The sequence below is a fragment of the Vombatus ursinus genome, unplaced genomic scaffold, assembly GCF_900497805.2.
Source record: "Vombatus ursinus unplaced genomic scaffold, bare-nosed wombat genome assembly UNPS02014812.1, whole genome shotgun sequence".
Lineage (NCBI taxonomy): Eukaryota > Metazoa > Chordata > Mammalia > Diprotodontia > Vombatidae > Vombatus > Vombatus ursinus.
Window position 1 is genome coordinate 10,841,451 of NW_020954590.1, and position 25,464 is coordinate 10,866,914.

Genomic DNA, 25,464 nt, shown 5'->3' on the forward strand with positions numbered 1-25,464 from the left:
GAGGATCTAAGACATCTCCAAAGGCCTCAAGATGGAAAATGCTATCCACATCCAAAGAAAGAACTATGGAGTTTGAATACAGATTGAAGCATACTATTTGCTATTTTTTTTTCTTCTGTTGTGTTTTGTTTCCTCTTTCTGGTGGTTCCTCCTATTGGTTCTAATTCTTACCTACAAAATTACTAATGTGAAAATATGTTTAATAGGAATATATACATATAGCCTATATCAGATTGGGGAGGGAAGTGGGGAAGGAGGGAGAGAAAAATTTAAAACTCAAAAGCTTATGGAAGTGATTGTTGATAATTCAAAATAAATTAATTTAAAAAAAAGAAAAATTAACTGCAGACAATATAAAATACTTGCAAGTCTATCTGCCAAGACAAACCCAGGAACTGTAGGAACACAACTACAAAACACTTTCCACACAAATAAAGACAGATTTAAATAACTAGAGAAATTTTAATTGCTCACGGGAGCCTGAGCCAATATAATAAAAATGACAATTCTACCTAAATTAATTTACTTATTCAGTGCCATACCAATCAAACTATGAAAAAAATTATTTTTATAGAGCTATCAAAATGACAAAATTCAGATGGAAGAAGAAAGGTCAAAAATATCAGAGGAATCAAAGGAAAAAATGTGAATGAAGGCACTCTAGCAGCACCAGATTTCAAATCATATTACAAAGTGGTAATCATCAAAACAATCTGGTACTGGCTAAGAAACAGAGTGGTGGAGCAGTAGAATAGATTAGGTACATAATACATAGTAGTAAATAACCATAGTAATCTAGTATCAATAGACCTAAATCTAGTATTGGTAGACCCTGAAGGGCCCCCAAACTTTGGGGGCAAGAACTACTTGACAAAAATTGCTGGAAAAACTGGAAAGCAGTTTGGCAGAAACTAGGGATAGACCTATATCTTATACAGTATATTGAGATAACATCAAAATGGATACATAGACAGAAAGGGTAATATCATAAGCAAATTAGGGGAGTATGGAAAAATTTACCTGTCAGATCTATGGATAAAGGAAAAGTTTATGATCAACAAGAGATATTGGAGATCTCAGGAAGTATATTGGATCATTTTTGTTACATGAAATTAATTTTTTGCACAAAGAAAACAAATGCAGCCAAAATTAGAAAGAAAGCAGGAAACTGGGGGAGGGGGAGGTGGTGATAATGGTGGTGAATTTATGACAAATTTCTCTGATAAAGACTCATTTCTCACATATATAGGGAATGGAATCAACTTAATAAAAATAAGAACATTTCCCCAATTGTTAAATGGTCAAATGATATGAAAAAACAATTTTCAGAAGAAGAAATCAAAGTTATCTATAGTCACATAAAAAAAATGCTCCATATCACTATTGATTAGGGAAATGCAAATTAAAACAAATCTGAGATACAACCTTACACATATCAGTTCAGGTAACATGACAAAAAAAATAATGACAAATGCTGGGAGGAGTTGTGGAAAAGTAGGTACTGTTGGTGGAGTTGTAAACTGGTCTAACCATTCTGGGGGAAAAATGGAATTATATCCAAAGGGCTATAAAACTCTGCATACCTGTTGACCCAGCAATATCACTACTAGATCTATATCCTAAAGAGATCAAAGAAAAGGAGAAAGGAGAAGGAGAAAGAGAGAAGAGGAAGAGAAGGAGGGCATTTCTGAAATGTTACCAACCATTTAGCAGGAGAAATCAAGGTATCAGGCACAGAGCCATTGTAGAGAAAGTCAAAAAGACTCAAGAGTTCAACCTGGAGAGAAATGAAGACATGGCTCACCTGGGACTCCTCTTTAAAATGCAGGTTCTGAAAAGAATTGCGTCTACTTACAATATGTGACATCCAGGGAGTGGGAGGAGACTTTGGGGGAAGAGAATTTGGATCTATTGAAGAGAAAGTTATAGAAAGTCAGGAGTACACCCTCAAGAGGAATGAGACCAAATGCAGCAAATACAGCAAAGGCAAGAAGGGGAAAATAGAATATGATAATTCTTTTGGAAAAAAATAACAGTATACAAGTTTACCAATCCATTAGTCCCTGTACTCTCACTCCTAGCACCTTCTCGGTCCTCACACACACACCCTATAGCTGGGCAGCTCAGGTTTTAGGCATCGGTTTTGAGAGGTAGGGATAACTAGAGTGCCAGCCCTGGAGCCAGGAGGACCTGAGTTCAAATCTGGCATCAAAAACTTACTATCTGTGTGACCCTGGGCAAGTCACTTAACCCTGTGTGCCTCACTTTTCTCATCTGCAAAATAAGCTGGAGAAGGAAATGGCAAACCACTCTAGTATCTTTACCAAGAAAACCCCAAAAAGGGTCACGAAGAATCAACCATGATTGAAAATTACTAAATAATACTTGAGAAGTAACACCTTGGCAGGGTTTGAAGATGGACCTTATCCCCCTTCCAGGGTTGGGTTGAAGCCTGTGAATCAGAGCAGCCTTAAGAAAAAAAGAAAGAGGGACATTGTATAGGGATAAAACCTGAGGGGGAAAATTGTAGAAAAGGGAGAAGCCCAGAAATGTGGAACTGGTTACACACTTACATAGTTAAGGTTGTACAGGAAGAAATAGGCAGCCCAAGGAAAAGTGACCAAAAGATAGAAAAAAGACTGAGTTACAAAGGTTTCTTGAATTTTTCCTTAAGCAAAATCATTCCCTCACCACCAGCCCTCCCCTGCCAAAAAAAAAAAAAAACAAACAAAAACCTTTTCATAACCACCTCTAAGAAATTGGTCTAGGGACTGAAAAAAAAAAAGTGTAGAGAGGAAGATGGAGCCCAGGGAAAATGAAGAAAATGAATAATTAGTTAAACTCCAATGTGCCCTTGGCCAGCCCCTGCAGCAATGTACCAAATGAGGTCATTCTGACTCCTTGAGAACCATAGACCTCATCCAATACTTCTGGTCTGAGAGAACAGGAAGCAGGCATCTTGTGATGGAGAGCCTAAAAAAAATTTAAAAATAAAACCTCTGGCCTTCAGGAAAGCAAACATTGATGGTGAGAAACATGTTAATAGCAATTAAATTATCAAAATCAGCAGAGTGACTGGTAAAGACATATAAAAACTCACCGAGGAGGAAAAAGGAACCAACAGTTAAAGGAAGAACTGTCTGAATGATTATGTACTTAGCAATACAGGAAACTAAGCCAGAATCCCTTGAGGCTGGTGTATTACAAGAAATTGTGTAAGATCTCCTGAAATACAATGGAAAAATCCCAAGAACCTTCAGAATAGTTCAGAACAATAATCATAAAAAAGATATCAAAGAAAATAGATATTAGACTCTTAAGGAAAAAATAAGCAAGTCTTGAGGACAACAGCTTTCTTAACTTTTCTATTTTTATTCTTAGTGCTTAACACAGTGCTTGGTACATAGTAAGCACTTAATAAATGCTTTTTCATTCGTTCATTGATTCATTTAAAAAAAGCACTGCTCTAAGTGCTTTACAAATATTATCTCGTTTGATCTTTAAAGCAAGTCTGTAATATAGGTGCTGGTGTTCTTATTATTATTATTATTATTGTAGTTATTAAGAGAGTATAGAATTTAAAATGAAAAGAAATGACAGGATTAGTGAAAAAATGCACATGAAAAAGAAAATTAATTGAATTCTTCCTAACTTTCCTATTATTGTCAAGGGTACTACTATCCTCCCAGTTACCCAAGCTCAAAATCTAGATGTGATCCTAGGCTCCTCATTCTCTCTCACTTTCCATATCCAATTAGGGATATGTCAAGTTCTGGTGATCATCCCTTCCTAATATCAATTGTATGTGCCCACTTCTCTCCTCTAACACTCTCACCACCCTGGTCCAGGCCCTCATCACCTTGCACCTGGACTATTAGAACAGTCTGCTGGTGGCTCTCACTGCCCCAAGTTTCTTTCTACTTAGCTGTTAAAGTGATCCTCCTAAAATTCATACCCAACTATATCTCCACACAAAATCTCCATTTTGTCCACACAAAAGATTATATATTTCATGTAATTTAAGTTGTTTTTGTGTGATCTTCTCTACCTTTGTTTGGTTAAGAATACTTCCCCTAGGCTGTGGAAGATAGCTTACATCTATTTTCCTTCCTTTTTAAAAAAATTTTATGACTTTTTACATTGAAGTATCTATTTGCAATTTTTTCAGTATATGGTATAAGATGATGAGCTAAGTCTTTTTCCCCACACTGCTATCCCAGTTTTTTCAAAAGTTCTAATCAAACAGAAAATCCTTCCCCAGTAGTTTATATCCTCAGGGTGCTCTAGGACAATAAAGATTTTATACCCACAAAAGAAGGCTAGATGTAAAATATTTCCTGTGCTCAAGTGACAGATATATCTCAGGACAATCTTGTTTAAGACCTCAATGGTTGGTATTGGATTAGGAAGAACTTTTGACAGAAAGAATTAAACTCATCTTACCTGGCTTGAGGCTGGAATTGTCAAGACATGATATGTCTGTTATACAGGTAGTTAATGAGGTTAACTCAACAAAACCACTACTTGAAGATATTGCAGGTTCAGCTCCAGATGTTCTTGTTTAGTCATTTTTCAGTGATGTCTGACTCTTCATAAATCCATTTGGGATTTTCTTGGCAAAGATACTGGAGTGGTTTGCTATTTCCTTCTCCAGCTCATTTTCCTGAAGCAAACAGGGTTAAGTGACTTGCCCAGGGTCACACAACTAGCAAATGTCTGAGGCTGGATTTGAACTCAGGAAGAGGAGTCTTCCTGACTCCAGCCCCAGCACTCTATTCACTTCACCACCCAGCTGCCCCTTCAACTCCAGACCACTTGGAACTTGGGACACTTAGAGGCCAACGTAGGGTTGTTAACTAGCCAAGTTTCAATATCATTGTGTCTCAGTGAATTGGAAAGCCCAAGAAGAGGGAGAGAGATGGGGAATTGTGGGTTGGTGGAGCAGTCAGAACACACTTAACTTTATCAGTTAAGTTCATAGTCTTATATGGGTGTGGTTTGTGGCACCCCAAAACAATTACAATAGTAACATCAAAGATCACTGATCACAGATCAACATAGAAGATATAATAATAATGAAAAAGTTTTAAATATTATAAGAATTATTAAAATGTGATGAAAAGACACAATGTGAGCACATGGGGTTGGAAAAGTGGTGCCAATAGAATTGACATAGGTTTGCCACAAACCTTCAATTTGTAAAGAATGCAATATCTGCAAAGCACAATAAAGTAAAGCACATTGAAGTGAGGTATACCTGCATTATCTTCCTCAACAAAGTCTTTGTATTTTAGTGCTTTAGGATTTGGGTTTGACTACTGGAACTTACCAGAAACAGGCTCCTTTGAGAATACTTTGAAGGATCTATGTCTGCATCATGGTAACAGAATTAAGAAATCCTTTGTAAGTTCACAAGTATTCATTTTCTGAACAATTACCTCGAATGATCTAACTTCCTTGCCTCATTTTATCTTTTCCTTTTCTATTCTCACTAGGCATTCCAAAACACTCTAATTATTCAGCATTTAAAAAAATTAAAGTAATAGCCGCAAAATAAGCCTAAAGGCCTGGATCCTATCCAAATCGATAAATTAGGTTCTTCTGTGGTCATGAAAAATATGTTCTTTTTTTTTTAATTTATTTTTGGTTTTCAACATTCACTTCCACAAGATTTTGAGTTCCAAATTTTCTCCCCATTACATCCCTCCTCCCACCCCAAGATGGCATGCATTCTGAATACCCCTTCCCCTAATCTGTCCTCCCTTCTGTCTCTCCTCCCCTTCTCTTATCCCCTTCCCCTTCTATTTTCCTGTAGGGCAAGATAGATTTCTATAACCCATTTCCTGTATTTCTCATTTCCCAGTTGCATGTGAAAGCAATTTTTTTAACATGTGTTTTTAAAACTTTGGGTTTCAAATTTTCTCACTTCCTCCCTCCCCACCCACCCTTATAGAGAAGGCAAGCAACTCAATACAGGTAATACATGTGTAGTCATGCAAAATACTTTCATAGTAGTCATGTTGTGAAAAACCAAGTATAGGGTTCATCCTTCATCCTATCCTACTCTCCCATTTATTCTATTCTCTTTTTACCCTGTGCCTCCTCAGAAGTGTTTGCCTCTTCCTCCAATCTGCCCACCTCTCTATCACCCCCCTATTCTCTTGTCCCCTTCCCCCCTATTTTCCTGTAGGGTAAGATAGATTTCCATACCCAATTGAGTGAGTATGTTATTCCCTCCTCCAAATCTGATTAGAATAAAATTTACTCATTCCCTCTCACCTTCCCCCACTTCCCCTCCACTATAAAGCCTTTTCTTGCCTGTTTTATGGGAGATAATTTACCCCCATTCTACCTCTCCCTTTCTCCTTCTCCCAGTATAATCCTCTCTCACCCCTTAATTTTATTCTCCAGATATCACCCCTTCATCTTCAACTCACCCTGCATCTTCTATCTGTATATATATATATATATACATATATATATATATATGTATGTATATATACACATATCATTTTTCCCCTCCAACCACCCTAATACTGACAAAGGTCTCATACAAATATCATTTTTCCAAGCAGGAACGTAAACAGTTCAACCTTAATAAGTCTCTTATGATTTCTCTTTCCTGTTTACCTCTTCATGTTTCACTTGAGTCTTGTATTTGAAAGTCAAATTTTCTATTCAGCTCTGGTCTTTTCATCAAGAATGCTTGAAAGTCTCCTATTTCACTGAATGACCATTTTTTCCCCTGAAGGATTACACTCAGTTTTGCTGGGTAGGTGATTCTTGGTTGTAATCCTATCTCCTTTGCCCTCCTGAATGTTATACTCCATGCCTTCTAGTCCCTTAATTTAGAAGCTGCTAAATCTTGTGTTATCCTGATTGTGTTTCCACACTATTTGAATTGTTTCTTTCTGGCTGCTTGCAATATTTTCTCCTTGACCTGGGAACTCTGGAATTTGGCTACAATATTCCTAGGAGTTTTCCTTTGAGGATCTCTTCCAGGATGTGATCGGTGGATTCTTTCAATTTCTATTTTGCACTCTGGTTCTAAAATAATAGGGCAGTTTTCCTTGATAATTTCTTGAAAGATGATGTCTAGGCTCTTTTTTTTGATCATGGCTTTCAGATAGTCCAATAATTTTTAAATTCTCTCTCCTGTATCTGTTTTCCAGGTCAGTTGTTTTTCCAATGAGATATTTCACATTCTCTTCTATTTTTTCATTCTTTTGGACTTGTTTTACGCATCTTGATTTCTCATAAAGTCACTAGCTTCCAATAGCTCCATTCTAATTTTTAAGGAAGTATTTTCTTCAGTAAGCTTTTGGACTTCCTTTTCCATTTAGCCAATTTTGCTTTTTAGGGCATTCTTCTCCTCATTGGCTTTTTGGACCTCTTTTGCCATTTGGGTTAGGCTACTTTTTTTTTTTTTTTTTAGGCAATTGGGGTTAAGTGACTTGCCCAGGGTCACACAGCTAGTGTTTGGTCTGAGGCCGGATTTGAACTCAGGTCCTCCTGACTTCAGCGCCGGTGCTCTATCCACTGCACCACCTAGCTGCCCCCTAGGCTATTTTTTAAGGTGTTATTTTCTTCAGTATTTTTTTGGGTCTCCTTTAGCAAGCTGTTAACTTGTTTTTCATGATTATCTTGCATCACTCTCAGTTTTTCCTCTACTTCTCTTACTTGCTTCTCAAAATCCTTTTTTGAGCTCCTCCATGGTCTGAGACCAATTCATATTTTTCTTGGAGGCTTTGGATGTAGGAGCTTTGACTTTGTTGTCTTCTTCTGGTTGTATGTTTTGATCTTCTTTGTCACCAAAGAAAGATTCTATGGTCTGACTATTTTTACACTGCTTGCTCATGATTCCATCCAATTAATTGAGTTATAAATGCTTTGTTAAGGTAGGGGTCTGCTTCCAGTGTGGAGAATGTATTGTCCCAAGTTTTGGGGGGTTTGTGCAGCTGTTTTCAGAGATACTTTTAGGGACCTGTAAATTTTCAGTTCTTCCAAGGTGCTATGATCAAGGGTGAGGTGTTTACTCCTTTCCTGGCCTGTGCTCTGGTCTATGAGTGACCACAAGCACTCTTTTCTGTCTTGGAACTGTGAAGAGGATTTCCTCTCCACCGCCACTACAAACGCCACCACACCAGTGTGCCTCCTCGCCCCAGGACCACCACCCAGAACTGTGACCCAGATCCAAGCACAGGCAAAGCAAGAGAATCCTGCACTGGCAAAGAGATCCCTGCAATCCCCCTCTGATCAGTCACTCAATTCCCCCTTAGTCTGTAGGCTGGGAGCTCTGGAAGCAACCACCTCCCCAGTGCCGACTTCAGGCACTGGGGTTGGGATAGACTACGCTTCTCTCTCACCACCACAGACACAGACTTTTCCTACTGACCTTCTAAGTTGTCTTTGGCATTCATGGGTTGAGAAGTCTGGAAATTGCCACAGCTGCCTATGATTCAGTCCTTTCCAGGTTTTCTGGGGCCTGGGTGCCCAAGCCAAACTGGACTTCTCTCCTAGCCCAGCACAATAGACCTTTCTGATGAACCATCCAGATAGTTTTGGGCTGGAAATTTGTTTCACTCTGTCTTATTGTGGGTTTTGCTGCTTTAGAATTTGTTTAGAGCCATTTTCATAGGTATTTGGAGGGGTTTGAGGAAGAGCTCAAGCAAGTCACTGCTTGTACTCCACAATCTTGGTTCCACTCCACAAAAAACATGTTCTTAAAAGTGCTTTTTTTTTTTGACAGAAATGGTAAATGACACAGGGGAAAATTATTCATCTTTGAGTGTGCAACATATTCTCTTTGGCCTGACAAGCACTTCATGTGGGACAAATGCACAATAATTCCAAGAAAGGATATGTCATTTAAAAGGTACGTGCAGAATATGTCTTAAAAAATTAATACCTATTTTTGCACAAATTTCCCTAATAGAATTACCTGTAAGTGAGCACAGCATCTATTAGGAATTTCTTTAATAAGTTTGTTACTGTGGTAATATAATCATAGACCTGGAACTTCAAGGGACCTCAGTAGCCAGCTAATCCAATCATCTCATTTTATAAATGAGGAAAATGGGGGCTAGGGACTTTAGGTGACTTATGTAAGGTCACACAATGGAGTAAGTATCAAACATAAGATTTGAGCCTATGTCCTTTGACTCCAGAGTTCACATTTTTTCCACTATATGATACTACTCCCTGGACCTTGTGAAATCTAAAATACCATCCATGTGAACTATAATACTTTAATTATTATTGGAGAAGACAAAAATGTAAAAAATCTATTTGCTTTCCATTTGCCACTTGGTTAAAGTCTCATGACACTCATAATCAACATCATATTGGTTGAAAATAGACAAATCAGAGGTATAAGATTAGTCAAAATTTCAGGATTGGAAGAAATCTCATCTAGTTCAATTCATACCTGAGGGAAAATCTCTTCTTCAAAACAAATTACAAGTGGTTGCCTAGCCTTTTCTTAAAGCCTCTGTTAAAGGGAATTTACCTCCAACCTGAAGAAGTCCATTTCATGTTTTACTAGATCTAATTTTATTTTATTTTATTTTTAATTTATGTAATAACACAAGCATTTCCATAGCATAATAGAATAAAAAAAAGATGATTGTACACAAAACTGCAAATCTATTATGTACAACTTGCTATTGCTTTTAAATATATAATAAAGTTTTCATGTAACTTTCTTTTTTTCCCTCCCCCCATCTTAGAGATGGCTACCATTAGACACCAATATGTATGTATATATATATATATATATGTATGTATGTATATGTATATATACACACATGTGTATATATGTATATGTAAATTCATTTTATACATCTATTTATCAGTTCTTTCTCTGGGTGCAGATAACTTCTTCCTTCATAAGTCCATTGTAGTTAATTTGAGTATTTATAATAGCCAAAATCACTTAGTTGCTCAAAATTGTTACGGAGATTTTCCTTACATAAGTATGAATACATATATGCATGCATAAATCTGTCTTTTTTGCAATTTTCATCCACTGCTCCTACCGAAGTTCTGCTTCCTGGAGCCAAACAGAAAATGATGAATTCTTCTTTCTTCTGAACTATAACCTTTCACATTCTTAAATATGGTTGTCATGAACTCTTCATAGGCTAAGTATTCCTAGTTCCTTCCACTAATTCTTATGAGACGTGAATTTGAGGCCTTTCTTTATTCTGGTTGCCGTTCTCTGAGTACATCCTGCCTTATCATTGTCGATCTTAAAAGGCAGGAGTGGAGACTGGAGGGCTTGCTTGGGGAGACTATGAATTCCCTTCCTCGTGCTGCTGTGTGTCTCATAATGCAGCCAACAATTGCACTAGATTTCTTGGAATCACTTTGATGGCAGTGGGGAGGATGTACTGGAGTCAGGATAAGGCAGGAAGACAAAATTTCAACAACCTGGGCAAGAGGTGATGAGTACTTAAACTATGATAGAGGCTATATGAGTAAACAGGCAGGGTCAGATACAAGAGAGAGTACTGAGGCAGAAATAGCAAGATTTGGCAACTGATTCTATATTTAGAACGAGGGTAACTTGGGAGTTGAGAATGACCCTATGTTTAAAAACCTAGTGGTGCCCTCAACTTACCTCAATCTTACCTATCTACATATATGAAGTATAAAGAACGCACAATAGACTGCTCTGTGAAACATAACAATAATGCTTTGGCAGTGAGTTTGGCTATTGATTAGATCCAAACTTTCACACGTCTCACAGACCTGTCATTATAAAGCTTATTTTCTTTGTTGTTTCTTAATATTTATGTGTAGGCAATAAATTCTGTCTAAGAGCATATTAGACAAGGCTGCACAGATAAATGAGGGAATTCCTCAGGAAGCACGCATGTCCATTGGAAAAGAATCATGATTTCTTTAGCTTTCCAATCTGGATAATCACCTTAATTGTCCACCATTTTCTAAATATCAAGATATTCCACTCACCTCTGGATTTATAAAACATTTTTAATTACCTTTTGTTATTTCAGCCAATGTAAGTGCACATTGTAGTAAGTATGCATTTTAGTTACAGAAGAGGCAATATGTTGAAATGGACAAATTAAAAATCACTGTTAGTATAATTCTAATCTTTTCTATCAATTCAAGGCAAGCTACAGCTATGTCTGCCCAGATTTTATCTTCTGGTACATTAATGCATGGGCAAGAGAGTACCAGCTGGAAATTTTGTGGAAGTTTTCTATAACTCTATCAGCATCAATTTTTGTATCTATATATAAACTCAAATCTCTACCTTCTTTTTTTATGGAGATTGCATTAATTATTACCAAGCAAGATTACAAATTTGAATTCCATTTGGGTAAAGAAGTCTTAAAGTGACCTTTTAAAAATTCATAATAATTATATATGTGAGGAAGCAGAAGGGTTTTGAGCTTAAAATGCTGAACTTAAATTTACAGAATCTGAATTCAGACCCCAGCTCTGCTACTGATTATACTTTTGTTACCTTGATTAAGCCACTGGACATGTCTGGGCCTCAGTTTCCTCATCTGAAAAAAGGCAAGTGGACCAAATGATCTCTCAGTTCCATTCTAGCTCTATATCTATGAGCCTATGATAATGTATTTATATTATATTATATATGTTATATGTATATATATAATATGTGTATATGTAATATTGTGTATATTTTATGTATACATATATCTCCTATATTCCATGATTTTACAGCATATATCAGATAAAAAACAACATCCTAAAACATGGTTTTAATTTCATAGTTAAAACTTTAACTGGCCAGTAAGAACCAATACGACAAAGATTTCAATGAAATATATTTAAGAGCTCTCCCAGATTCCATAAGATAAATGCTTGGGAATATTATTCTACATTTTTAGGAAGACAGTAATATTTTCCCCACAAGTAACATTTGATTAAACAAACTCATTGAATAAGGTCTCTTACATGGCTTGAAAAATTTATGATTTGAGGCATTTTAAAAAATAAAGTCAGATTTAAAAGTGCCCCAAATTCTTCCTATTAAGAGGCTATACCTTTGCTAAGTCCCACAATCTCATTTTGAATATTCACCTGCCAAACAAAGTAACATGATCCAGATATTTGAAACAAGTGGGGCATAGTCTATATTTGCTGTGTACCCATGACTCCCATTAACATTAATGGAAGATTCATGCATGTTGATAAAATGTACTTCAGGGCATTTGTGGAGTTGAGTTTAAAATATAATATTATATTATTGATATGTAATATAATATAATTACATTTATGATATAATACATAATTAATAAATATACAACATTATATAAATATAATAATATAACAAGTAATATTTTAAGAATGATTATTCAGTGTTCATGAATGTAACCATAACTAACATGGGGCAAATGTTACGTGGTTTGAAAAGTCTCTGGGTAATTAATCAATCACCAAGAATTTATTAAAAAAACATACCATGTGAAGGGAACTCTACTAGATGCTAAGGATATAGGTACAAAGAATGAAATAATCCCTACTCATGATGATCTTCCCTTCTAATTTGGAGAGATGACAAGTGTGTGTGTGTGTGTGTGTGTGTGTGTGTGTGTGTGTCTGTGTGTGTGTGTGTAGATAGATGTTTAATAACTGCATATGAAGTAGTTAAATGCAAGGTAGTTTGGGAAGGGAGTGCTTGGAGTAATCAAGGAAGGCTTTCGTGCAGAGGATAGAGCTAGAACTTAATCTTGAAGAGAGAACTACGTAAGGCAGAAGAAAAAGAGGATCACATTCCAGGCAAGGATGGCAGCCAGAACAAAGATATGGAGATGGGAGATGGAATGTTGTATGTGAGAAAAAGGAGTGCAGTTGGAGTAGATCACTGATTGAGGCAGAAAACATAGGTTGGGGCCAGATTGTATAGGGCTTTAAAAAATGCTCAGCAAAAGAGTATATTTTATTCTAGAGGTAATCAGAAGTCACTGGAGCTGAGTGAGAGTCACATGGTCATATCTTCACTTAAGAAAAATCACTTTGGCAGCAGAGTGTTGAGTGCACTGGAGAGCGGAGAGATTTGAGACAGTAAGATCAGTTAGGAAACTGTTGCAAAAAATATCAATGCAAAAAGTCTTGAAGCTATGAACTAAGGTGATAGTTGGGTTATTGGAAAGAAAATATCAGAGATGAGAGATGTTGTAAAACTATCTGCAACAAACAAAACAGCAAAAATTTGAAACTGATTTGACATGAAGGGTAAGAGAAATGAGGAGTCCAGGATAATGCTGATTATGAACCTCAGGCATTAGAAGGATGTCAGTGCCTTTGACAGAAATAGGGACATTTGGATGAGAAAATCATTTAAGGGAAACAAAATGAGTTCAGTTTCAGATGTATCTGAAACATCCAGTTTGAAATGTCCAATTAGCATTTCATGATGTAGGTCTGAAGTTTAGGAGAGAGACTGGGAATAAGTATATAGATCTGGGAGTCATCTGCATAAAAATGATATATTTAGATGGAACTTGAAAATGTTAGGAGATTAAGAGTATAGAAGGAGAAGTTGGGGGAAAGCCTAAGAAAGAACGTCAAGGAACATCCAGAGTTATGGGGAATGATGTGGATGAACAAAGAATACTGAGTTATGTTGAAAGAAGGGGGTAGAGAACAAAGACATGATGGTTTCACAAAAACCTAGAGAGAAAAGAGTACCCAGGAGAAGATGAAGGTCAGCAGTGTCAAGTGTAGCAGGTAGGTTGAGAAAGGTGAAGTGTAAGAAAAGATCATCTGATTTGGCAATTAAGAGATCTTTGTAGAGAGTAGTTTCAGTTGAGCATGTGCTTAGCACCTACTATGTGCTAGGCACTGTGCTAAGTGCTTTGTAAATATTGTTTCATTTAATTCCTCACAACTACCCTAGGAGGTGCTATCATCATCTCCATTTTACAGGGGAGAAATTGATGCAGATAGAATTAAGTGACTTGCCCAGGGTCACACAGCTAGTAAATGTCTGAGGCCAGAACTCAGGAAGATGAGTTTTACTCCAGGCCTGGCACTCTATTCACTGTGCCACCTAGCTACCTTGTATTACCTAAATTCTATAGTCATTCAAAGGAAAAAGGAATCACTTGTGACTAAGTTGATCATTTAAGCCCCATGGTAGACATGCCATCCCAATACTAGGAGTCAGCACGAAGGAAAGCATGATAAATATCATTCTTATGTAGCATTATGGATGGGAAATCCTCACACTCAGGCAAAAAAAAAAGTCAAAATCCATTCATATTTCAGGCATACAAAAGGATGGGCAGGGATTGTATACCTCTTCCAATAGTCGGAGAAAATCTTGTTCTGAAGCTTGAAATTAAAAAATAAACATAAACACTGAAAATCTGGAGTGAGTTCAATGAATATTCCCAACAGAATTCAGATAGAAACTAGATTATATGGCCTCTGAGGTATCTTGTAATTCTATAATTATATGATTTTATAATGCTATGTTGAAGGATTTGTAAATCAAGTCTTCTGAAGAAGAGGTGAAAAAATCACAATCTGTAGGAGAAGATTAAGTCATTAGTGTTGTTTATTGGACTGTCAGTGAATGCAGATCATTGTACTAGGCCCTACTGGATTTAGGGAAGACTAGAAAGCATAATTTTATTTAAGTACCTTGTAATTTTAATATGGAAGATAGGAAAAGAACAGATAGATGGATGGATAGATAGATACATAGACAAGCAGATATTTCGACATGTCTATGAGTTTACTGAAAAAGGGAAGAGTGTACGCAGAAAGACAAGATATCTCTGAGGCATTCAGTTTGAAATGTCCAATAGACAATTAGCGAGTATTCCCTCCACTGTTACAAGCCACAGTGCACCCACATCTCAGTCTATTTTCCACAGATCTTCCATAGCAGCTCTACCCCACATGCTAGAGACCTTCATCAGTTTCATCAGTGTCTACATTGAGAAGGTACCATGGCAACATACTGGCTCTCCTTCTGTTATTTCTCACTATATGACTGAAACAGCTTCTTTTTTGAACATACATTTCCTGGGTGATATCCTTTATCCCTCTTCTTGGATATAGGTCATCATTAGAAATTTGCTGCAATCTACTGAGGCCCACCCTACATCTATCACTCTTTGTATCAACTGTACCATAGATAGACAGGTAAAAGCAAATGACAGAAATATTTAAGTATGGCCACAACTTATCATAAAGCAAGGGAAACACACATAGGAATGCTAAGTGATTGGGGATGTGGGAAGGATAATGTAATAGGAAGAAGATGAAGAAACAATAGGGCATAGTAGAAAGAGTGTTATATTTGAACTCCAAGAACCTAGCAAAGAAAATTCTTAGGGTATGGGTGATTTTAATCAAATCATATATTTTAGTATGTGCAACTCTAAAAGGAGGATGTTGGATTAAAGGGTCTCTAAAGTAATTTTTAGCCCAAATACATAAGAACATGATCCCAAGCTAAGTTATTTCATTCCTGCTTGGAAGAGAATAAAAGGCATCTATTTTCTGGCCTCCCAAATTCTTTCCTGGATCGAGGTTTAAGTAAATCGATTTTCATATTGTTTGGGTGGGGAAGTAGGGGCAACCCTACCTGAAAGTGAGGTTGAGGTACTATTGTGATGTTTAAAGGCCACTTCACTCAACGCTTACTGAACACTTGCTGAATTCCCACTGGGTACTATTTAACTTTTAATTGAATAAAAAAGATAATGCAGCCAAGTGTGCAACACTCAGCCCTCTGTAGTGCATTCAATGCAAACTATGCTTGCATTGTAGAGAGAGTAATTGTTTCTGAAAACGAGCAGACTTGTTGTGGATGCCTCCTAGGCATTTTGTAGAACTCAATAAGTGTTATAAGAGTGTATGAATTATGAGAATGCTGCCTGACTTTGAGCCAAAAGGGAATTTTTCCAACTTGTACTCATCATCATAACATGTCAGAAGAAAATTATTATCTTCTAGTAATTTGATGGGAAAATATTACTGGTTATTTCTAAAAGCCTTCAAATAGTTTCCTTGTTTTCTGATGCCCCTCTGAGACAATCCACTTAATAACAACAACAAAATTGGCTTCTGTTACAAAATGAAAGAGCAAATCAGAGGCCTAGTTGTCCACAGAGTTGCTAAGCAAAACTGTGCTCTCTTCTTTCTGTGGGAAAGGATTCCCTGACATTCCTTTCATGGCTAAGATTTTGTATGTGCTTAATCATCTCATGATTGAGATTTTTTCCCTAAGGCCTATAGAAGAATTAGATGAAAACTAGATAGAAGTGGACATTTTATAAATAGTCTTTGCCTTTTAATTGTTAAACTCTTCCTCTAACTTTCTAAATAACAACAACAATAACAGTGCCAATCTTAGACAGAGAATATTTCTACCTATGTGATGATATAAAGTTTTGAGCATTTCTCCCTCTAATGTGAAAGAGGGATTAAATTATACACTGATTCTTTAATGAGTATGCAATCCCACAAGTCTCTTCAACCTAAAAACCTTAAAAAAAGAAAACATGTTGCTGATATGAATATATAAATATATATGTGTATATGTGTGTGTGAGTATATAGACATGTATATATGTGTGCATATGTATATTTATCTATCATCTGGCTACTTGTCTATATACTTTAGTTGAATTCTCACAGGACAAGAAGACAGATACATCTGAGAATATAAAATTCTCATGAGATAATATAATGAAACTGAACTACTTGGAACTCCTATTCATCATCCCCAATTTCATTGTGAAACAGGGAACAACAGCATGCCAGACACATCTGACTCAAGCAATCTCTCAGGTTTGTGCTTCAGGGACAGAATATGGGGATCCTTGCCTAGTTTATCCACAGCTGTCACTCAGTATGAATTCCCCTTCACTGAAAAGAGACAGAGAACACTGATTCTGCCAATCCAGAAAAAGAAAATGCAATGCAATTGGGAAGGCCCATTAGAAGACGGGAATGCACAGCCTGTTAGAAGGCAATCCCTAAGGACTTCCACACCCAAAGGAATGAGAAGCAGAAACCTATTTAGGATCAGTCCTTATCTTGCAGAGACTATTCTGAATAGGGAGCCAATGGAGCCTGATATTCTCCCAATACAAGGAGCCTGAGTATGCCCAGTCTTAAGAGGCTCTTCAGTAGTTGAAGGGGGTGGTAAGAGGAAAGTGAGCAATGATTCAAACTCCTGGTAATACAAGGAAAAATGCTAAAATGCAAAATTCCAAAGCTAAAGTGGAATATAACTCCAACTGCTGAAAAGAAAAACTCAAAGGTTCAAAGACAGAGGGGAAAAGGAATAAAAATTTAGAGAGCCATGACTGATCAAGTATTATATTAGGAAGGAAAATCAACCACAAAATCTTCCATGAAAAAAGTTTGGAGATTTTCAAAAGATCATACAAAAATAACAAGATACTCTAGAATGGTTCAAAGGAGAAATGATCATTTTAAAGAAAATATGAAGATGGATGGAAATTAGGTCATAAATCAGAGTTCTTAATCTGGAATCAACAATAATAAACAACAAAGGAAACAATTTAGAACAATTTAGAATGCACATTCCAAAGCAGCCAAAATCTGAAAGACAAAATGACACATTTAAAACTCAAAAATATAAAAGTAAAAATATAAATATAAAAATATAAAAGTAAATATAAAATAATATATAAAAGTAAATCTAAAAGTAAAAAATATAAATATAAAAGTAAAAGAAAATTAAGTATAAAAGAAGCATGAAGAAATATTAAAAACACATAAATTCAATATAAACCAAAGTAGCTGATCTAAAAGACAGCATAGTTCTCCCAGGAAAACACCATAAATTGAAAAAACAACAACCTACATAGTGTATGGCAGGCAGGAAAAATAATATAAAAAAACTTTCCAGAACTTTTGACTATAGGTGAAAAGTAGTGAATGATTGACTTCACATATCACCATTCAGCACAAAGGTTTGTACTTGAAACCCCTTTGTATGTGATGGTTAAATTTCCATTTCAATATCAAATGATTTTTTTAAAGCATCAGAGACAAACATCTTCATTTATGAAGGTACTTCAAATCAAATAACTCAGGATTACTCCATAGCCACTAGAAATTATAGGTGAGAAATAAAATAGGCTATTCCAACAAGCAAAGGAACTGAATTTGCAAATCAAAATGACATATTTTACAAATCATCAATGAAAAAAAGTAGACCTCCAACAAAAGAGACATTTAAATCATTTTTTTATTTTTTAAAAATGTAAGCAGTATATGCAACTTGAAAAGACTTCATACAAGAGAATCATAATAAAATAAATAAGAACAACTATCAAGAAAAGACATATCAATGAACCTGTTCTCTCTAGCAATTCAATAAGCATCATTAAGTACATATTATGTGCCAGGTACTATGCTATGCACTGGTGACACAAAGAAAAATTAAAATGGTCTTCAAGGGGCACATGTTCTATGGCATATAGGTAGTCACATGTAAGATATGTATAGAGTAAAGGGGTGGGGGGGAGATATTGTTTGTCCTTCATTCTCAAAGAGGGGCATGACATCAGGAAGGTGATGCCATGACTTGCAAGTGAATTGGATTTAAGTGAGGGAGGGCTGTGCAAAGTCACCAGCCTCACTTTCTCCTCCTGAGTCATCTGGGTCCAGTGGCAGGATGACTGGAGATGGCCCAGGATGCAGTGGGAGACCATGACCTTTTTAAGTTAAGGTCTTTCCCAGGTCTCAGTTTGACTGAGGTAATTCCCATTCAGTGATGAAGGTTAGGTAAGAAATGAGACAAAGAAATGAGGCTTCTTTTACCTAGTCAAAAAAAAAATCTAGAAGGGGAAAACCCTCAGGGTTTCTACCCAAAACAGAAGCAATTGCTATTTACACCCACTCTGAGCCATTAAGGCCCAAACAACAGCCAAGTAAGGTTTAGACCGGGACCTACTGTAGGCCAATCAACGAGAACCAGAGTGATTTGGGTTTAAGGCAAGGTCCTTAAGAAAGAAATCTAGCTAGTAAACCCCAAGATATCTTTCAAGGTTTCAGAGATCAAAATTTATATTCCTTTAGACAGAGCACCAGCAGGTAAAGATATGTTTCCCTATGTGGACAGAGAGAGAGACAAGGGAGAGAGTGTGGGAGGGAAGAAGGAAGGAAAGAAGGAGAGAAGGAGGGAAGAAATGAAAGGAAGGAGGGAGCTGTGTCATCCAACTGGAATTGGCTAGTTGGGTCCCCAGTGGGGCAGCTCCTACTGTTCACAGGTTGTTGTTTGTCCTTTATTCTTGAATAAGACCATGACATCAGGAAGGTGATGCCATGACTTGCAAATGTATTGGATTTAAGTGAAAGAGGGCTAATCAAAGTCACCAGCCTACTCTCTTCTCCAGAGCCATAATTTCAGAATAGAAGGAACTAGAAGCTGGAGAGATCAGGAATGACCTTCAGAGAAAGGAGAGACTTGATTTGAGACTTGAAGACAGCAATGAAAAGTAATAGGTGGAAGTGAGAAGGAAGAGCATGTCAGTTATGGAGGTCAACCTGTGCAAGGGCACAGAGATGGGAGATGGACTGTCATGTGTGTGGCATGATAAACACATCAGTGTAGCTGGATTGTAGGTTGTATGGTGGGGGCAAAAGTATAAGAAGACTGGTTATATAAGAAAGAGCCAGGTTATGAAAAACTTCAAATGCCAAAAAGAAGAATTTTGTATTTGATCCTGTAGGTAGATAAGATTTGCCAACAGATTGGTTATGTGGAGTGATTGTGAAGAGTCAAAGATGATGCTCAGGTTCTAAGCCTGATAACAAGAAGAATGGTGGTGCCCTCAATAGAAACAGAGAAGCTGGAGGGCAGGATTTTAAGGGAAACATAATAAGTTGTGTTCTGGACCTGTTTGACTTGAGCTTCCAATAGGCCACTCAGTTCTGGATGTCTAAAAGGCTGCTAGCCTATAGCCAGGAGGGAGATTAGGTTTGGATATACAAATCTGAGAATGATCTTAATAGAAATAATAGTTGAACCTATTAGAGCTGATGAGGTTACCACATGAAATAGTGTAGAAAGAAAAAAGGACCCAGGGTAGACCTTTGAACAAACTTGTGGCTAATGGGCATGATATGGATAAAGATCTAACAAAGAAGACTGAGAAATATTCAGAAAGGTAAGAGAATATAAAAAAAAATAGACTGAGGTGTAAAAGAAGAAAAAAGGGAGAATAAAAGCACAAAAAGCATGAAATGGGCAAGAGAATTCAGAGAATCATAGGGATCAAAATAGAAAAGGACAAGTCAAATTCATATTCCATGAGCTAAATTCCGTGTTCTCCACAAATAAACTAACATTTGGGGGAGGGGGGCAGTGTAATAGTAGCCACTCTTTTGGGAAGAGAACAGATAAAGTATACTTAGGTATGCTTGAAATGCAGCCTTATCCATCTTTGAGGGGAGCTGTTAAAGAATAGTAATAATCCTAATCCATCAAAATGAATTGTAAATTATGAGATGCTACTATAAAAGCTATGGAGGTGAGGATTAGGATGAGGAAATTAGAAGACAAGTTTCACCCAAAAAGGGAAAATAAAAATAAAAGGGGACCATTATAAGATTTTTTTTTCCACTGGGGAAGCAGTAAGAAGCCCTATATCTAGGGCTAGGACCTTTTGCTTTGTCAAGGAATGAAGATAATAGGAGACAACCTCTCCCCCTCCACCCTATCACAGCCAAAAAAAAAAAAGGCTGTGTTTACAGAACTGCATCGCACTCCAGGATAAAGGATATATGGATCCCCAGATGCAATGAGCCTGGGCTTGGCCTTGGAAGCTATTAGATAATGTGGTAAGTGTGATTTAATATGCAGAATAACTATATTACTTTTCCAGTTCCCCACCCCCTCCATGTATTGCTAAGATAGAGGTATGGTGGCAGGGGGAGTTTTTACCAAACCCAAAATAAAAACAGTAACAAGAAAGATAAAATAAAATAGATATACAAGGGAGAGAGAGAATGGGATAGGCTCCATAAATGCAATAACATATAAATGGGATAGAGAGGGAGCTCAAATTTGGTACTAGAGAAGTTCTCCCTCTCATAAAGGAAAAAAGAGAGAATAAAGAAGGAGCAAGTATGTAGATGCACTGAATGGGAGAACTGAATTCAGAATACTCTAGAAGGGGCTGTTATAGTTGCTGTTGTTGTTGTGTTTGTCCTTCCTTCTCAAAGGGGACCATGACTTTAGGGAGATGATGACATGACTTGCAATTGACTTTGATTTGAGTGAAGGAGGGCTGTGCAAGGTCACCAGCCTCACTTTCTCCTCCAGAGCCATCTGGGTCCAGTGGCCAGATATTCAACAGGATGACTGGAGATGGCCCAGGGTGCAATGAGAGACCCTGACACTTTTAAGCTAAGGTCTTTTCAGGTTCTCACTTTGAGTGAGGTAACACCCATTCAGTGAATAGGACTCTTTAAGAAGTGAGTCAAGGGATGGCCCCTTTAATAAAAAATAAAATCAAACTGGGAGGGGAAGACCCTCAGGGTTTCTGGTCAAAAGAGAAACACTTAATATTTACCTTAATTCTGAGTCCCCCTCCCCCCAGGGCCCAAAGAACAGCCTTTAATAGATTGGACAAGAAGGGGTAAAGAAACAAGGAAAAAAGACAAAATAAATGAAAGGGAGACATAAAAGAAAGTTATTTAAGCTAAGAGTCAGTTGGGGGAAGAGGCAGATAAACAAAGAAAAAGAAAGAAAACAATAATTTAAGTATATTTAAGGAATTTGGGATAAATCAAGTAAACAAGCATTTCATTTCGTTTGTTCACCTTGAGTAACAAAAAGTCTAGAATCCTAAGGGAAATAATGGGGACAAAGGAAGAATGAAGGAAGAATAGAACTTTCAGGTCTCAAATCATATTAAAGGGGGGAAAAATGATCAAGACTAGTTGATACTGCTTTAAAAAATAGAAAAGCAATTAAGTAGACCAGATTAGATAAATAGGAATTTATTTTAAAAACTAAATACTTTAATATCTGGTATAGGTAACAATATAACTACTTAGCAAAGAAATCCCTATTTGAAAATAAGATTTGACATAACTTGAAATCTGTTTAACAAAAAATAGGTTTAGACATGCATTTATACCACATAACACAATAAGTTCTAATGGATAATTAACTTAAATACAGGATATTGTATGATTTAAAAAACAAAATAAAATGGGCAGAAGTATCTTTCAACTAAGTCTAGGGAGAGAATTCTTAACTGAACTAAGGAAAAATGAGCTAGCAAAAAATAAAATGTATCATTTTGATTACATGAAATGGAAAATCTTTTGTAAGAACAAAATCAATGCAGCTAGGATAAGAAGGTGAACTGTACTTGAGAAAACTGCATGAAATGTCTCTGATAAGGATGTGATATGCAAGATATGTAAGGGATTAACACAAATATATAAGACCAAGAGCTATTTACTAATGGATAAATGGTCAAATGATATAGACAAATAGTTCTCAAAAGAAGAATTATAAACTATTAAAATCCATAAGAGAAATACAAATAATGAGAGGAAGAGAAGAATATTTATACATTGCCTGCTCTGAGCTAGCAAGGTACCCTGCAAAGCACTTTAAAATATTTCTTCCTTTGTTCCTCACAACTACCTTTGTGACGCAGGTGCTTGAAAACAATTACGGGGTTTCATTTTACAACCAGAAACTGGCAATGGTGCAAATGATGGAAATATTTAGTGTTGCAGGAAATGTGGAAAGACAGGCATACTAATACATTGTTGGTAATTTTGGAATCTGTCCAACTATCCTAGAAACAAATTTAAAATTGTATTAAACAAATGATTGAAATGCCCATCCCCATTGATCAACAGATCCCTCTGTTAGGCCCAAAGAAGATCAAGGAGAGGAAGTTCCCACATTCCACCAAATTTATACTAATACTTTTTAAAATAGTAATAGCCAATAACTAGAAACAGAGTAGGTAAGTGTCCATCAACCAGGGAATTGCTAAACAAATTGTGGTATATAACCATAAGGGAATATTACTATACAGTAAGATTGATGAATATGGAAAAATCAGAAAAGTAGGAAGACAACCTGACAGAGGGTGAAGTAAGCAGACTATTACATTGTCAACAAGAAGAATAATATGTAATTGAATTAAAAACTATAAAATAAATTTCAAATATAATTGAGAATTACAATAACAAAGTTTGGACCCAGAGGAGTATTGAGAAAATATACTTCCCTCATTTCACTGGAGAAGTAGGTGACTATGGACATAGAATTTGCATATGCTGTCAAATGTTTTTTTTTTCTTTTTTTATAAGTAAACGCTTTCTGGGTAGCGGTGAATTGGAGTGATATAAATGGAAATTATTAAGCTATGGAAACAAAAGGCACCAATAGAAATCTTTTTTTGAAGTTACTATGGACAATAGAAGAGCATATCCTTCAATTAGAGAGAAGCTTGGGAGGGAAGGAGCCTTTGGAGTCCAACTCTGATTTGTACCAACTGACATCTGAAGTGTAAATGCTCACACTGAAAATTTAACAAGCAGCTCTAGCAATGCAGTGAGATTTGGCTCCAGCACAGCCTGCTTCCAGCTCAAAATTCAGTCTCTGTAAGAGTAGGGGATACGGGGAAGATCTTTGCAGTTGCTGAATCTATTTCTCAATGACTCTTTGCATAATTGGCAACTGAATTACTCCTTTATAATTACTGAGCATGTATCCTAGGACAGGGTGAGAACAAGTGACTACATTTTAGCCTTTAATGTAATAGGTAAATCTTAATGTAATATATAAATGTCAGATATAATTATTATATTTTAAGGTCATTTGGAATACATACTCAAGTCTTTCTTCAACTTAAAGTCAAGACACTTCTGAAATATAAGAATGAATCCCTTAAATGAATCAGACTCTTTTAAGCCTGGAATGAGTATCATAGATGTGGAGCTGGAGAATATCTTAGATGCCTTCATCTATTTCTCCTCTCTCCCTCCATAATCCAAACTCATTTTGTAGGTAGGAGAAGTGAGGCTCAGTGATTTGCTCAAGGTCACACAGATAATAAGTATCAAGATCTTCTGATTCCAGACCCAATGCTTTCCACTGTAATATACATTTACTCACTCCCAACTTGGCAGCCCATGACTGCCCTATTTTCTGATCTCCACCTCTTTTGAGTTTCTTTCTCTGATTGGTGAGTTCAACCCTATTTGAGGGAACAGCCACTCAAGCTATGCTCATTCCAAATACAGCTCAGACAGATCCCCATGCTATTTTTCATCCTTTCCATTCCTCCTCACCCCATCCTTTCACCACATCTCTTTTATGCGTTGTCTCCCCAGACCAGAATGTAAGCCCCTTGAAGCCAGGGACTATCATTATTTTTGCTCATATGTACTTAGCACAGAGTCCGATACATGGTAATGACTTAGTGAATGTTTATCTATCTTTATCTCTCTCCTGCTCTTCAACTTGGCCACTGCTTAGCCCAAAGAACAAGTGAATCTTCTTGAGCGAGTATGTGATCTGCACCCTCTCTTTTTTATGAACTTTGGACACATTATTTCAGAACACATTGTAGAATCAGTTTATTTTTAGTAAAGTCAAGTTTTCCTTGCAACTTGGATCAAGTTACATTGATCCAAAACCTCAAATGATTTTATCTAGACTTTAGAACTTGAAAAGAAAATGCCCTTGCAATAGAGTTGGGGAAAAAAGTGACAGTCTACAAACTACAAATAAGAGTGTACAGAAGTCAGCTTTGACTGGTTAGTGATAGCCAATTGTTACATTTTCAATGTGGGACTTGCAAAACTTGGAAATCAGTAAACATATACATTAGGGCTTGATCTATGGTTTTGTTTATTGCCTACATTTTATTGTTGGAGAAAATGTTAATAATATAGATTAAACTTAAATGTATGTCATGTTTATATTTTTAAAAGAGCTAGTTAGTAGGGATTTACCAGCACATCCCTGACTGCAGTGATTATGACTTCATAGAGAAATTTTATTTTCTATGGAGAGCTGATGCTAAATGAACTTTGGATGGATACAGAGGAATAAATGCCTTGGGAAGACCACCAAGTTACTAAAGTAGCTGATGAACTTAATAGTCTACTCATTCAATTACCTTCTGGTCAATCTTTTATCAAGATTCCATAAATTGGTTTTTATCCATGACTGTGGAATAAAGTTGTATTGATGCCTCATGTACATTGTAATATATATTTCATATGTTAGATTATATCACTGTGAGTAGAACATTTAAAAATCACTAATGGCTATTCTAGCCAAACTTGTGCTTATGCTAGTTTACTGGTTAACCCTTGAATGCTCGTGGTACTGATTTTATTAATATAAGAGACAGAATATTTTGGCAACATCCTTGTTGCATGGGAACCTTCAATTCTCAGTGTGGCATATTTATAAATGACAGTATCA